Source organism: Mesoplodon densirostris, chromosome 12 (assembly GCF_025265405.1).
Source record: "Mesoplodon densirostris isolate mMesDen1 chromosome 12, mMesDen1 primary haplotype, whole genome shotgun sequence".
Taxonomy (NCBI): domain Eukaryota; kingdom Metazoa; phylum Chordata; class Mammalia; order Artiodactyla; family Ziphiidae; genus Mesoplodon; species Mesoplodon densirostris.
Genome location: NC_082672.1, coordinates 7,661,087 through 7,677,663, shown reverse-complemented (window position 1 = coordinate 7,677,663; position 16,577 = coordinate 7,661,087). Strand labels below are relative to the sequence as shown.

At 47.0% G+C, this 16,577-nt stretch overlaps 1 protein-coding gene across 3 annotated transcripts in view; it reads right to left on the bottom strand.

Annotated features, from left to right (window-relative positions):
• Window positions 1-16,577, bottom strand: part of AGPAT4 (1-acylglycerol-3-phosphate O-acyltransferase 4) — a 120,343-nt gene that overhangs the window by 57,248 nt on the left and 46,518 nt on the right. The gene's annotated exons all lie outside the window — the stretch shown is intronic.

Sequence of the window (16,577 nt, the reverse complement as noted above, 5' to 3'; positions counted from 1 at the left end):
AGGCTAAGCCAGCCAGCCGCCCCCTCCCAAGAGCAGGAGCAGAACTGCAGCCCCCTGCAGAAGCATCTTGCCCTCTAGCCCACTGCAGAGATAACCGCTGTGCCAAGGAAGTCATCACCCATCCAGCAGTGTTACAAAGGAAATCTTGTCCCATTGGTCAACTCAGCTTCCTCTGCAATATTGATCTTCCAGGTCCTTCCTGGAGAAAATGAGCTGGCAGGGAAGTGGGGATTGGAGGCTTTTCAAGGGAGACTTAATTCTCCAGCTAATCAGATAAGGCGAAGGTTAAGAAGTCATTAATGAAAAAGGACAATTTTCTTCCGGATGAGATTAATGAGTGTCATGGTCCCAAGGGAGATGTCAAAGTACCAAAAGAAAAGGAAAGTACAGGAATTAATTTACTTTTTTTTTACATCTTATTTTTATTCAAAGAGTACTTTAGGTTAAAAATAGAACACAGCAGTTAGAAAGTCATCTGTAACAACCAGGGAAGATGGTCTTCTGTTTCTTGTATTAGTCACACTGGTTGGTTTTCAAGGCTGTCATCTGAATTCCCCACCACGAGCTCTATCTACCTAAGAGGTGCAAGGAATTCCACAGCGGGTACCCAGCCTGGACTCTGAAGCAGAGCTTCTCCAACTCCCGCAGGCACTGGCCGCACCTAGCCATGCAGACTCTTAGGTCTGAGGGGCTTGAATCTGCCTTTTAACTACTCCAGGGTGATGCTGAGGCTGACCTCGGGGGCAGGGGTAAGTGAATTAATGCGCCCCAACTAAGCCACTCCTGCTCTTAACTCTGTAAATACATTAGCTGTATTCAGTCTCTGAACAGTCCAAGGGGACATCCCCACTTTACAGGTAATCAACTAGACTTTGGTCACTGTTCACCCATAATTCATGCCTTTTCCAGTGTTCTTCGGTGGCATATCTAAGTGCACATGCCTCAGCCTGTCATTCCCTATCTGAGCCTTTGAAGGCTCATCACATGTGTCTCCTCCTCCAGGAGGCCTTCCAGGCCTGGCAAGCCTGGATAAGCTGGCTTTCCTATATACGCCCAATACACACTCCTATATCCTGTACTGGATGCATGGTTATGTATTACTTTGTAACAAGTACCCCAAAACTTAATGCCTCAGAACAACAATAAACATTTATTATCTCTGACAATTTCTGGGGTCAGGAATTCAGGACTGACATGGCTGAGTGGTTCTGGCTTAGAGTCTCTCAGGAGGTGTGCCCATCAACAGACGACTGGTTTAAGAAGATGTGGGGTGTGTGTGTGTATGTGTATGTGTGTGTGTATATATATATATACACACACATACACACACACAATGGAATATTACTCAGCCATAAAAAAGAATGAAATAGTGCCATTTGCAGCAACATGGATGGACCTAGAGATTATCATACTAAGCGAAGTCAGACAGAGAAAGATAAACATCAAACAATATCACTGATATGTGGAATCTAAAAAAATGATACACGTGAACTTGTTTACAAAACAGAAATAGACTCACAGATACAGAAGACAAACTTATGCTTACCAAAGGGAATGGGCGGGTGGAGAGGAGAGATAAATTGGGAGGTTGGGATTAACAGATACACGCTACTATACATAAAACAGAGACTTCCCTGGTGGCGCAGTGGTTAAGAATCCGTCTGTCAATTCAGGGGACAGGGGTTTGATCCCTGGTCCAAGAAGATTCCACATGCCACAGAGCAACTAAGTCTGTGCGCCACATCTACTGAGCCTGTGCTCTACAGCCCGCGAGCCACAACTACTGAAGCCTGTGTGCCTAGAGCCCATGCTCCGCAACAAGAGAAGCCACCGCAATGAGAAGCCCGCACACCGCAACAAAGAGTAGACCCCGCTCGCCACAACTAGAGAAAGCCCACGTGCAGCAACAAAGACCCAACGCAGCCCAAAATAAAAATAAGTAAATAAATAAAATAGGTAAACAACAAGGGCCTATTGTATAGCACAGGGAACTCTACTCAATATCTTGTAATAACCTATAATGAAAAAGAATATATAGCTCTATATGTATGTATGAATAATATGTATGAATCACTTTCCTGAACATGTGAAACTAACAGAACCCTGTATATTAATTACGCTTCAACTTTTTAAAAAAGAAAGAAATATCAAAAAGAAATTTGACTGGGGTGGAGGATCTGGCTCCAAGGCAGCCACTCATGGGGCTGGTCTGCCGGTGCCGCTGTGGGTGGAAACCTCCGTTCCTCTTCCAGGGCAGCTTGAATGTCCTCACGAGGCTTGAATGTCCTCACGATGTGGTTGTGAGCTGCCCCCGTCGCGACAGAGGGTCAGCCAGGCAGATGCAATTTTCATGGCCTCGCCCTGGAAGTCACAGACTCCCCTCCATGCTCAGGTCACTAGAAGAGAGTCACTAAGCCCTGCCCACTTTCAAGAGTTAGAGGAATTAGGCTCTGCTTTTTGCAAGAAGGATTGTTAGATACGTTTAGAATTAACCATCCCGCACAGACTTTGTTTCCCAAAGATAGCTGTATCCCGCATGCTCCTCTAGAGTGAGGCCACTGCCCCATCAAGAGGCAGAATCGAGTTCCCCTCCCCTTGATTCTGGGAGGGCCACTAATGTGCTGTAACCAACAGGATGTGGTGGAAGTTAAATGGCTGGCTTTCAAGGCCAGGTCATAAAATCCAGAGCACGTGTCACACCATGAGTTAGGACGCTCACTCTGGGAGCCCTGAACTATCAGCTAAGAAAACCTGCAACCTTGAGGCTGCCACACCATAAGGAAGCCCAGACCACATGGAGAGAGTGTTCAATTAACAACCTCAGCTGAGGTCCCAGCCAACAGCCCACCAGACCTGAGAACAATGACACCCTTAGGGTTCCGGCTCCCAGCTCTGAGGTCTTTCCACTGAGAACCAGACTTCGTCCTGGAGCAGAGTCTAGGTGTCCCCACTGGACCCTGTTCAGATTCCTGACCCACAGAATCCATAGGCATAAATGGTTGCTTCAAGCCACTAAATTTTGGGGTAATTTGTTACACGGCAATCAGTAACTGGAACACACACTGCATTATAACTGTCTATTTATTCTCTCTCTCTCCTTAGATCGTCTGACTACAAGCTCTTCTAGGGCACAGGGCTGTGTCTTACTCCTTCTTATAAAGCCAGCACTCAGAATAGTGCCTGGCATGTAATATGTGTTAAACAAATGTTTGTTAAGTGAATAATGAATGAATAAGAGTTTGTAGTGTTTTGCCAGGATAGTTCTCTTTGGCTGGAATTCAGAAGAACAGAACTGTGCCCGTCCAGCTGAGATACCCATCTTCCCAGCCCTTGTAGAGTTGTTTGTTGCAGTTTCATCCTGCCTTTCTTGTGACCTTTGAAATTCACCCTGAAAGCATTTAATCAGGGACTCTCTCTGCTCCGTGCAAAGATGCATATCATTAACATACATAAACAAATCATGATTACAAACATGGTTGTGACCACAAAGCCAAAAAGAAATTTATGTTTAATTTTGATGTCAGGTTGTTAAATGTTTGGAAAACAATTTCAAACTCTTGAGTTGATTTTACCTTCTTAATTTTAGATATTTAGATATATAGGCTGGAAGTTGTGTTTGAAAAATTAAAAATTTTCTCAGTTGCATTCAGGAGTTGAATGCATTTACTCTCCATATTAATAAATGCATACAAAGGGGATTAACAGCGTGTTTGTTAACACTTTGTATATCTTTATATAAATGTGGAATATATTTTATTTTTTTTTCTTTTTTGGGGGTGGGGGGAATATATTGTAAACATGCCTGAAGTTTGAGAAAATGGTCTCTAAGTTAGTCTGGATGGAAGTTTAAACCACTGCATTTTCAAAATGTCTTTCACTTGCTCCAGTGCCTTTAAAAATTATTGTATTGGATTTAATAACAACAAATACCTCCAATTTAATAGTTAAATAACCACTTTTATAAACAGCTCCAGCCCTGAAGGTAAATACTCCAGTTACTACTAATCCTCCACCAAGTCTCCCTTTGCATCTATATTTACCCCGCAGGCACAGACAATTATCTAGAAACTGCACTCAACTTGCATCATCGCATTATCTCCTGATTAAGTTTAACTCTCCCAAATTTTACAAATGCTAATTAAATCTAAAAAAGCAAACAAAATGTCAGTCAAAACTGATCTATAGTTGTTTGTCATCAGCAGATTTTTTTAAAAAAAAGTGTTTTCTCAAATTCAAAAATTGTATACGCTTTGGTGTCAAGCATAGTAGTAGATACATGTTGTGCTGTGCTTGACAAAAGAGGCGGGAATAATTTTTCCCCCGAATTAAACGCGTGTTTGCAGTGAAGAAAAGCTTTGAATGATTTTTTTCCTTCCTTTCCTCCCTGTTGTACTAACTTGGAAATATTAGAGTCAGCTAATTGCAGTTGTAGTTTAAAAAAAAAAAAAAAGCAGAATCACCCCCAAATCTGAAAGATTATCAAGTTTAAAAATACACCTGCTGTGAATGCCTACATGACACTGCTGATGAAAAAGCACTGGGGAGACTCGAAAGATGCAGCAGGCCTCAGCCTCGCCATCAGCAACTGAGCAGGACAGCTTGACGGTCCATCTGCGGACACTCTATGTTGTAAAGGAATGCTGACCTGCCCAGGGTCAAACAAATGAATGATCTACTGGCAGGACTGATCCCAAAACACATACCTTCCACCCCCAGTCCACCCCGCCTCCCTCCAGGCTGCCTCCGACCTCAGGGTCCCATGCAAGCTGCTCTCCAGGCTCGGCCAGGGAAACTGAGGCCGTGGAGCCAAATGGCCAGAACCAACCCCGAGTTCCTTTCACCTCTACCTCCTGATGCTGAGGCTCGAGCATTCTCTTCCTGCATCAACTCTGGGCAATAACTCAGGCAGTATCAAGGATGACCCAGAGGGACACTTTAAGGTTAAAAGCCTGAAAGAGTGACACTCCCCAGCCAGAGGGGTCAGAGGCCCTGAAGTGAATCTCAAGTAAAAAGGAATCCAGTTATTTCTACTCAAGATGTCCCCAACGTGCATAGAAGTTTAACTAGATAAATACCTGGTTTTAAAGCAAGAAGCAGTAACAGTTTCAGGGGGAAAAAAAGGAAGGAAGGAAGGAAGGAAGGAAGGGAGAAAGACAGAGAAAGAAAGGAAGGAAGACAGAAAGAAGGAAGGAGAGGGAGGGAGGGATTGAAGAAGGAAGGAAGGAAGAAAAAGGCAACATGAAATTCGCTCTTGGCAAAAAACAAAACATCGAGTTAAGGTAAATCAATTTTGAGAAACAGTAGAGGAAAAAAGCCATTGTAAGAGTTGAAATTACAATAACAACAACAAACATGCTAACAGAAAACCTTCTATTCTTTTTTGGCCTCCTTTTCAAAGTAGCTGCTTCTAACACAGGACATTGAAATAGTCCTACACTTCCAGTTCCTGGGCAAGACGGAGTAGACACACTTCTTCCTGTTCTGCTAACTAGAGGGCATTATATACAGAAGGAACATAAGAAGACTCTGAAGGTGGAGAGAAGGTGAGGATCAGCTCAGGATCTGAGTGAAGACACGTTGGTGAGTCCCTGGCATCCACATATACTTCTTGATATATGCCAGGCTGCACTGTAGATGCTGGAAATGACTGGAGAAGCCTGCATTCTCTACCTGAAAGACCAGGGAAAAGGCAGTCTAGCAAGACAGAAAACGTCTAGATGTTAACTGCCCTACTCGTACCAAACATCATGGAAAAAACCGTGGCCACACCCTGATCCCCATCAGCAAAGGCCCAAGTGGGGAACCATTTTCAGGCTTTAATGAGGCATCCCTACAACTCCTCCACCTGCTGGGTGGTGTCCGAGAAGGCTGACCGGGGAGCTGGAACTTTCACCATCCTCCAGTGGGAACAAGGCCCCCTGCCTCGGACATATTAAGTCACCCCCTCTGCGCCACCCCACCAGGGTGGTATCAGTGGAGGCCTGGCGTTGAGACCAGACGCCCACCTTGCCCAGCAGTAACGAGGCACCCTTCACCCATCCAGGGTGTTCATGGAGGTATAGTGGGGAACCTAGACTTCCACCCCTGCCAGGCAGTAGCAAGGCAATACCCCTTTTCCCCTCTAACACAGTGTCTGAGGAAGCCTGCTAAAATAGATTGAAATAAGATCCAGAGTCTCAAAACATAATGCCCCAAACATCCAGGATACAATTAAAAATCACTGTACATACCAAGAACCAAAGAAGTCTCAACTTTAATGAGAAAAGACAACTGACACAGACCAACACTGAGACAAAACCGACATTGGAATTATGTAACAAGAATTTTAAAGGGGCCATCGTAAAAATGCTTCAACAGCAATTATGAACACGCTTGAAGTAAATGAAGAGCTGAAAGTCTTGGCAGATAAACAGAAAATGCAAAGAAGAACCAAAGGGCAATTTAGGAACTGAAAAAGCAACAACCAAAATAAGAAACACAATGGATGGACTCAAAAGAGGAAAGAATCTGGTGAACTCGAAGATGGAACAGTAGGAAGTAGCCAGTCTGAACAACAGAGAGAAATGAGGCTGAAAGACAGACTGAGATAGTCCTTTTGTCACACAGTGGAATATTCCAAGGAATTCCAGTGTTCTTAGAAAGTATAAAGCTATTATCTGGGCACTATTTCCAGATGTGAATTTAAGAGTCTTACATTTCCCCAAATCTTTGTAGGCTGAGTTGATCTCTCCTGCAAAAAAGAGTGGGCACTCAATCAGTGATTCTACTAATCCTCTGGAAGTACAATTGCTAAAACGTCTTTTGCCGCTTTAAAAGTAGCAATGGAGCACTAGTTACAATAGCCAGGACATGGAAGCAACCTAAATGTCTATCAACAGATGAATGGATGGAGAAGATGTGGCACATATATACAGAGGAATATTACTCAGACATAAAAAGAAATGAAATTGAGTTATCTGTAGTGAGGTGGGTGGTCCTAGAGTCTGTCATACAGGGTGAAGTAAGTCAGAAAGAGAGAAACAAATACCGAATCCTAATGCATATATAGGGATTTTAAAAAGTGGTACTGATGAACCTAGGGGCAGGGCAGGAATAAAGACGCAGATGTAGAGAGTGGACTTGAGGACACAGCGAGGGGGAAGGGGAAGGGGAAGCTGGGCTGAAGTGAGAGTAGCACTGACATATGATGGGGAAGGATGCACACCTCTGTGACTGTATTAAAAGTCATCAAAATGTACACTTGTAAACGGCTGATTTGTACGGTATGTGAATTATATCTTAATAAAGTTGTTAGAAAAAAAAAAGTAGCAATGGAATCACTGAAGAGCTAAGAGCCCCTCCTTCTCCTAGTGTACTGGCCTGTGCCCACCTGTTCTCTGGTGAGTACCAGGACCTCTCCCCTCCCCACAGCACTGAGGCCAGTTCTCAGGGAAAACAAACCTCCCAGGTCACGTGATCAGTACCCGGGTGTGTGTGTGTGTGTGTGTGTGTGTGTGTGTGTGTGTGGTGTTTTTTGTTTTGGTACCAACTGTTATTCAGGGTGCCAGGCTATTCTATGAGATGCTATAAAGCCGGGTAAACATATTTGATAAAACAAGTATATTGCAATGAATTCATTCTTTCAACAAATACTTATTAGTGCTGCTGGGTGCCAAGCACTGTTCTACACAGCTGAGATACAGGTATGACCTCGGGGCAGGGATCCCTGAAATAAGCTCAAATTCCAGTGAAGTGGGGGCAGGGAGGGGTGGAGAGAGATGATGATAAAAATCAATATAAAAAAGGAATTAGTATATTAGCAAGTGACATTCCCCTGCTACAAGAAAGAAATGATAGAATAGTGTACGGAGAATGGGGACGGGTGGAGGTTGGCTATTGGGCAAGGGAGATGGACCGTGACTGGGAGCGAAACGCTGTGACCCACTGGCAGAGCAGGGCAAGTGTGGGCAGCGGTTCAGGGGGCAGGGGTGAACTCTGAGCGCCACACTGTGTGGTGTCCGTCAGCAGTGCCCCCACCAGGTGAGGGAAACGCAGCCCGTGGCTTGAGTGAGAGCTCAACACTAAGACGTACAGATTTAGAATGATCCAAGGGATGCCCTGAGGATCTTTATCTTTTGTGTTCTTAGAATAGGTAGAATAAGGAGAATCGAAGAGGTAAGGAGAGATAATAAGGAGAGATCATTTCTGAGGACTTACTACTTTCCCCAGCTCATGACCCTGTTAGTGTCGCTCAAAACGAGGCTGGGTTGGGTTCAAATTCTAAGACAAAAGACACTGTCGGTTAGTTTAAAAAACAGGTTTTTCTGAAAACCAATTTGACATTTCAGTCTTTTTTTAATATGAAATTAGCTACCAAGAAAAACACTGTAGTACTAAAAAGTAAGCTACATGATATTCAGATAAGTCTCTCAAGATGTTTCTGCATGGAATTACCCTCCCAACAGGTGCTTGCATGTCTGTGATCTCTGCAGTGCTGGCAACCCTTCTTTTTTATTCCCACATTAAAGCCCTTTGTTCTTTAAAAAAATTTTTTTATCGAAGTATAGTTGATTTACAATGTTGTGTTAGCTTCTGTTGTACGGCAAAGTGATTCAGTTAAGTATATACATATATATCTTTTTCATATTCTTTTCCATTAGAGGTTATTACAAGATACTGAATACAGTTCCCTGTGCCATACAGTAGGACCTTGCTGTTTGTCTATTTCGTATAATAGTACTATGTATCTGTTAATCCCAAACTCCTAATTTATCCCTCCCCCCGCCCCCCTTTCCCCTTTGATAACCATAAGTTTGTTTCCTATGTCTGTGAGTCTGTTTCTGTTTTGTAAATAAGTTCATTTGTATCATATTTTAGATTCCACATGTAAGTGATAGAAAATGATATTTGTCTTTCTCTGTCTGACTTACTTCACTTAGGATGATCATCTCTAGGTCCCTTCATGTTGCTGCAAATGGCATTATTTCATTTAAAGTCCCATGTTCTTAATAGCTCAACACACATATACACACCCCTTATACAAAGGCGCGCACACACACACACCAGACGGTATTAACATCTGCAGATTTGAGGGTTCCCCTCAACACACAACACTCAAAATTTAAGAGAGAATCCAATAAGGCATGCAACAACTCCTATCTCTAGAGGCCAATTTGAGTTCACTCAAAACAACAACAACAAAAATGCTTGCAATGGGCAACTTGATTGAAAAAGTGACTATCATTCATCACTCAGATTTTCAAGATTCATAGCTACAGGAAAAAAATTAGAAGAAACAGAAAATAATTAGACATGCTCAAAAGAAAACTATTGAGCACCAATGGATTTAAATAAAGAATTTTTTCCCAAGTATTTACATAAGGCACAAAAATACTTAACTTGAATTCCATCAATTCATAACTGGTAACAATTCAAACAGAAGGCTGGATGAAATGTATAGCTGCCCAACAGGAAAAAACTGTTAATAGTCAGATGAAGCAATATGATCAGAACCACCGTGGAGAATGTAAACAAAAAGGGTGAGTACACACTGGAAGAAACCCCTGCAAACATCACCATGACCTCGTGTGTCAATTCCTGGGAAAACGCATCCCATCCAACAGGGAAGGCTGGCTTTGTCAAGGAAATGCAAACCAAACGGGAAAAGCTGGGGTGCACATAAATCAGCTTGAAACCTGGTGATAAGAGATCAGAATGGGGCCGGAATGAGGGAGATTCCTCATCAAAGTAGAAACCTGATGTGTGAAAGGAGTCCCCTCCCTCCAGAGGACAGACCAGAAATCCCAGAGCCTGGCTCAGAGGGGATCAGCTGCTTCTTCCCCTACTGCTGGAATTAATCCGCAAGCTCACAACAATTTCTCCGACAGCTTGCGATACAGTACGTGTCACGGGTCTGGATAAAAGGGTTTAACAACCACTCATGTATGAGGAAAGTGTTGCCGAGCCACTAGAAAAGGTTTTTTCAAATTTAACTATAAAATGTGTATGGTGGTGACAAAGGCAAAAGAGGAGGGGATTTCTGCTGTCCCCTTTGTCACTCGTCTTGACAGCCTGCACCCAACCTTACAAACGATGTGGAGCTGGAACCAGCAGAACAGGGGGAATCTGAAGGCACAGGCCAGGAGAGACCGAGAACAAGAGTCAGGACTAGACAGGGCAGGAGGGCCCCAAGACCATCGCTGAGGGGAGATGAGACCAGAGTCCCAGGTAACAGCCCTGGGGCGTCGGAGCAATCCCGTGAAGGCAGAAACCAGTCCCAGCCTTGCAACTGCCTGAGCTGAGCTGAATATGGGGAAAGTCACTTCTTGGGCCTACTCTACGTTTCCCTATTTATGCATTGGAAGAAGTCCATCAGCATCATTTCTGGCCTCAGAGGAGCTGCCCAGGGCTTATTTAGTCCTCAAGCCAGCAGTGATGTGCCCAGTGCCTGCATCAGCCGTCAAAACCCCTCCCGTGATAGTACCTGCAAAAAGGACAGTATTTCAAACTATATTGTATTGTGTTTCTAGTTGTAGTCTTTCAAAAGTATGCCCTTGTGGCCTCCCAAACCTATTCTGCTAGCTTTCCTTAGACAGGACTATGATAAAAGCAACAGGACCAGCCACTGCAGTTTGGTAAACGAGCTCACATCCAGCTTGATGCCAACAAGTGTTTCTTTGGTGAGGCTGTAACTATTCTCTTTATATAATATTTTAAATACTGATCTAAATCCCCCAAAGGGAATATCTAGAGTCTTCTCATGTCTACAGAGCTGAGTAACAATTGTAATACTCATTATTAACCGAGGGCTTCCCTGGAGGCACAGTGGTTGAGAGTCTGCCTGCCGATGCAGGGGACACGGGTTCGTGCCCCGGTCCAGGAAGATCCCACATGCTGCAGAGCGGCTGGGCCCATGAGCCATGGTCGCTGAGCCTGCGCGTCCGGAGCCTGTGCTCCGCAGCGGGAGAGGCCACAACAGTGAGAGGCCCGCGTACCGCAAACAAAACAAAACAAACCTGTCATCGTTACTAACCGAGTCGTGTCCTAAAACCCAACCGCAACTTAGTGGGAGAGAGACTGTGTGAGTGACAGCAGGGAGGAGCCACGTGGGAGGAGCCACGTGTTAGGAGCGCGGGTCACGTGGGGAGCGGGCAGCGTTGACTGCGCCCTGACTGTGGGGACGGGTCGACGTCATTTCTCGCGAGAGACCCTCATGCGCCGAGGTGGGTAGCTGCCCCTCCCGATCGCTCCCACCAGGATAATCAGGATGCTCCTAAGTATGTGATTATTCACGTACAATTTTTATCCCAGCAGCCAGCTTCTTCAAGCAGAAAGGAACAGATTACATCCCCATTTCTCCCACTAGAGCCAGGCTGAGCGGGACAAAACGTAGGGAAGAAGTCCAGCCCCTTCGTACTGGGTTAGCATCTGCCTGGCTGGATGCTCATGTAGCAACAGATGCAGGGAAAGGCTTCCATCTTGGGCTTGGCTGCGGTTTGGAAGGTTGCGGGAAGCTTTTAACAGGTCTCCCCCTCAGCCCTCCCCCAGTGCATCCTCCATCTGACACCCGATACATTTTTAAAAGCACACTCAAAACAGTGGAATGCCCTTTCATTCAATTCACCAAGCATTTATTGAGCACCTTCTGTTGAGCACATCCCAGGCACTGTGCTCTTGGGGTGGGGCACACGGTGACGAGAAGCCCCAGCTTCTGACCTCAGGTACTGAGCACCGTCCTCCCCCCACCCCCGCCAGTATCTCTCCTCAGCTGCACTTCCCACCCTCAGCTTCAGGTGGAAGGACCGCGTGCTCCCTTGGGACTTACTGCCTGTGCTTTCGTGTCACCACCCCTGTGCCTCCCTGTTCTCTCTGCTCATCCGTCGGCCTTCCTTCTTGCCTTCCTTCCCATCTCTCTTTCTTCCTCTTTTTCCTGATTTATACTCTTCCCATCTTTCATGGTGGAAATGCTATGAGTCAGGCCACAGCCATGAGATGCCCAAGATGAAACCATGACAAGGAGAACTTATGACAAGAAAGCCTGAAGACAAGGAGAGCACAACATGAGAACAGCACCTTCAGCAGGTGGGGGAGAAGATCCAAAGCAGCCCGCTCTAGAGAGTCAGGGAGGAGGTGAAGACGCAGGATGGAATCACGGAGGAGCGTTACCCTAAAAGAGAGCCGGGGGACCAGACGCTGCCTGAGCATTTTTGGAGCTTCCCCCGGTGCAGCACAGGGAGGGAAGGGTGGTGTGAAAGCCACTGCACTGCACGGATGAAACCGAGCCCAAGGCTGCAGGAAGGCAGCTGGAGAGCTGTCTGCCTCAGGGCAGGAGAGACTGGGCACCCGGGTGCCCCTCGTCCTCCTATAGCTTTCCCCCCCGGAGCCCTGACAGCATGGCCCCGGCTCCCCCGGCAACTGTTAATTTATCCCCAGCTCAGCCCACACCCCCAGCGTGGGGTCAGGACTCTTCCTCAAACAGTGGCATCACCAACGTGTCTTTGGGTCCAAATGCGTCCCAGTCGCCTTTGTCAGGCTATGAAGGAGGCTTGTCAGATCTGCAGGGAAGCGAGCTCTCGGCAGCCTCACGAATTTGGCTTTAGCTGAATGTCATTTTTTGTTAGTTTTCTGTAATCCCCGTCAACAGGCCATGGAGCAAGAGAGAAGAAAGTGGGTCTGAACCAGAACACAGAACAGCCATGCATCACTGGGGGCAGAGAAAGGTGGGTGGCCCTTTTCGGAAGGGTGCACGTAGAAAAGTTTTCCCTGTAGACATAGATTACCTCACTTTTGTCTACTCCATCCAATGGGAGGTGCACATTGAGTGGTAATGCTGTATGAATAACAAAGGAGTGGGCACATATACCTAAAAAGGAGACGTTATAATGGATTGGTGACTGTATATTGGGACTTCCAGAGTTCGAGCCGCCAGTGGGAACCTTGGGAACTTTTTTTGGTGGGGGGGGGGAGGTCATTGTATTGATGGTTCCAGTGAGTGGGCCTCTTAGCTCTGGCAAGCGTCTCAGTCATCATGTGTGTGCTTGACTCCCGGATATGAAGACTAGAACGTCTGAGGTTCAAACATTTATGATGGGTTTAGAATATAATTTTTTACCCGTACTGTGTGAGAGACACACTCATGCTGAAGAACCAAGTGGTGGGCTGGAAAATCCTAGCCCTGATTCACAGCTTTGCCAATTTCCATGGTGTAAATACTCTCACCAGGTTGACGTCAGGCTGCCCATTTGCGATCACTGACTGCGGAGCTGTGTAGCATTTCTATTGCACACACACAATCGACATAACCTCCAGAGTAAGAGTCAAATGCAGTAAACCAACTAGGGAGAGAGAAAGGCCGGTGTTGAGCACCTACTGCCTTTGTTTCATAAGATAATTTATTGTGAGTTTCTAATGGTGTTTAATAACTGACTTGGAGAAGTCCTGACATTCTAGAAGCTGGCTCTGGTGACCCTACCGGCTGTAGCGATAGCATCATGACTCAGACTGGGCCAGGTGCTGGAGCTAGCGGGGGGAAGCCCCCATCCTCCTTGGTGGCAGAAGTGACGGGAAGGAGCACTCGAAGCTGCAGGCGGCTGTGCTTTGTGCAGAAAACCCACCAACGGGAGTGAAGAAGCCAGGGCCACCAGCGCAGAGATGCTAAGCGGGGGAGGGGGCGTCCCAGCACGCCAGCTCCCGCGTCCAGTGGACACGCTGGTGTTTGTCATCCTCCCTGTGGTTGGCGCTGCGAGCTACTGAGGTCCTGATCCGTGCTCAGCACCACAGCACCGAGAGCTCTGGCAAACGTCCCCCCTGCGCCCGGTCTCACCCTTCACGCACGGACTTCTGTGCTCTGAGGTCTAGCTGATGACACCCCCTTTCTGAAGCCTCCCTGACTGGTCCAGCCCCTGTAAACTCTTCTCTCCCCTCTGAAAGCCTGCAGTCCTTGGGTCTCTACCATATTACTTAGGAATGAGCTACAGCCTTGTGTCTCCCGTAAGCGTGTTAATTCGGTTTCCTGGGTGAATCTAGGTTAGTACTCAATAAACAGGTTTGGGCTCATTACTTAATTATGACTTAGAAACAGAAAAATGCAATATGTCCATCTGGGTCTTCCAATCAATGACATCCTGCAGGTTCCATAAGCTTCTCGCCAGGGTCAAGTTGGACAGTTCTTGGTACGACGGCCCACTCCAGGCCCCGAGCGGTCACCCCACTCGTGCATTCGATGGGGCTCCTGCTCTATTGCAGGGACAGTGCGGGTGACTGTCTCACGGGCTGACCCCAATCCTACGTCACTCCTTTCAGCAAGGAGGGAAGAGCCAGGAAGCATGGGGAGAGGGGGACTCATCTCTCCAGGGCTGGAGGGGACGGAGCAGGCACGGGCTCTATAAGCAGTGAAGGCAGTTTTGTGACCGCACTGGATGGGGGTTCATCAAGTCAGACCTCAGGTCTTTAGCAAAGTACACCTGCCAGGGGCCTTCTGTGGAGGGTGTCACTTTATTCCCTGAACGTGGCTACCCCTCCTTTAACGCCAAGAAAATAATCTTAAGCATCACACACTCATTACTTTGATGTAAACGACACGAAAGAGTCTCTCCTTTCACATGTCCTGTCCAGTCAGGCGAAGCCAAAATGAGTGTGAAAAGCATGAACGTGACCTCAAATGCAATGTCAGCAGACAATGTCAGCCCTCCAAACAAACCTCACTTTTTTTCATTATTGCCGAATTGATGCTGCTCCTTTCTTCCCTGAGAAAGACTACGAGCTAAGCACACATGCGCGCGCGCACACACACACACACACACACACACACACGTTGTATTTACACAACACAGGATGAATGGCTGCAGTGTTTGCCCAGAGAACATTCCAACTAAACGTCCCATTAGAGTGTCTGTCAAAAACAGCTCCTTGTAAAACACCAAGTGGTGAATTCTTAGGATAAAAGGCAGGTTAAGTATAAAACTCATGCCTGGGAGTGAACAGCACCATAATGTGTGTTGCCCGTGGCTTAAGATCCCCCACAAGGAGCAGGAAATGAACAGGAGCTGGGTGACTAGTTCTGGGGACGGTCTAGGTCTGGGCACCTGCACTTGGACCAGTAAGGCGACCGACCTGACCTGTCAGTCTGCCTGGGGCGTCCCAATCTTGTCAGCGGGAGGCAAGCCGGCCGGTCACCCTCCAGACCACCTGGGGCCAACGGGGGCCACACAGGAGGAAGAGGCAGACGGGGGAGAGCTTCCCCAACGTGCGGAGCCCCCGCCTCCCACACCCCCCTGCCCGGCCCCTGCTCTACGGACATATATCAGGTGAAGTGGTCGCCAAAGCAGGCCTCGTTCCTAACTCACGTTCCTAACCTTCTGGCCCGTTCAGAACATTTCTATTGCCGAAAGTTGTTAATTCTGTCGTTTGAAACACAGTGTGTTATGCTCTGACCCACGTCTAAGTGATGCCACTCCAGCCTCTCCTTCCATCCCTGCCTAAGCACACCTGTACCTCGGTCAGCGCTTTATCTACTCTACGCTCATTTTGTCTGAGACAAATCCTCATATTCTTTTTGAAACTCTGAGGGTGGCCTCATCAGGAAGCCGTGGCCACACTCCCCTCGGCACCCAGGCTGTGGCAGGCCCCCTGCACCCTACCTACCACGTAAGTGTTCCCAGCCCGAATCCTAAGGCCGGAAGGGACCCTAGAGGTCCTCTGAGCAGCTCCCCACCAAAGGTCAGCGTTTTGAGCGCCTTCCCCTCCCTGAGCGTCAGTCCCAGTCTCCACCGAGTTCACAGGAGGGGCTCCCAGCTTCCCGAGGCTCCTGCCCTGTTCCTGGATGGTTCCTGTCATTAGCGGTCTTTGCACGTGTTTCTGGTCACTTTCCCCAGATGCTCAACTCCTACCTTCACAGGTTATGAGATACACCTGGGCCCTCTTCACGCACCGACAGCCACGCAGCCTCTCAGGCCCGTCTCCCTGCAGCCCCCAGTGTCTCCTCCCACCATCGTCCCGCACCCCAAGTGCATCCGCCTCACGCAGTCCGGGTATCAGAGCTCCGTTGAAAGCACGCTCAATCCCAGCCGTCCCACTCTTGGCTGACTAAGTGGGGATTAAGGCAGGAAACCTTCACCTTCGATTTTTATAGCACAGTAAAATTTATTTCCCTCCTTTTACAAATGAAAAAATGAAGCCCCAGTCACCAAAGTGGCTAGGCCAGTGCAGTTTTGTTAGGGGACACCTGAGCGGGTTACCCCTCCATGGCCCTAGACACAGGATGCTCATATCAAACCTCCAAAAAAGCTACATGGGAACCACCAGGGAGCCTAAGAATGTCCGAGAAGACCTACTCTGCACAGTGCTTTCCACAGGAGGTAGCCAGCTATTCTGAGATGGGAGAGTGGGATAGGATATATTTTAAAATATTGTGACAGGACACCAAAGCATTTCTAGGATTTTTTTCTTCAAGACAAAACGTGGAAGTGGGGAAGACTTTTAACCTAATATCTGCCCTCCTTTCTGGAGAAGTAGGATAGGACCAGAGAAGGGATGCTCGAAAATGTTTGAAAAGCCTCCAATCCCATCTGGACCCAAGATACACTGAAATAGAGGAAAAT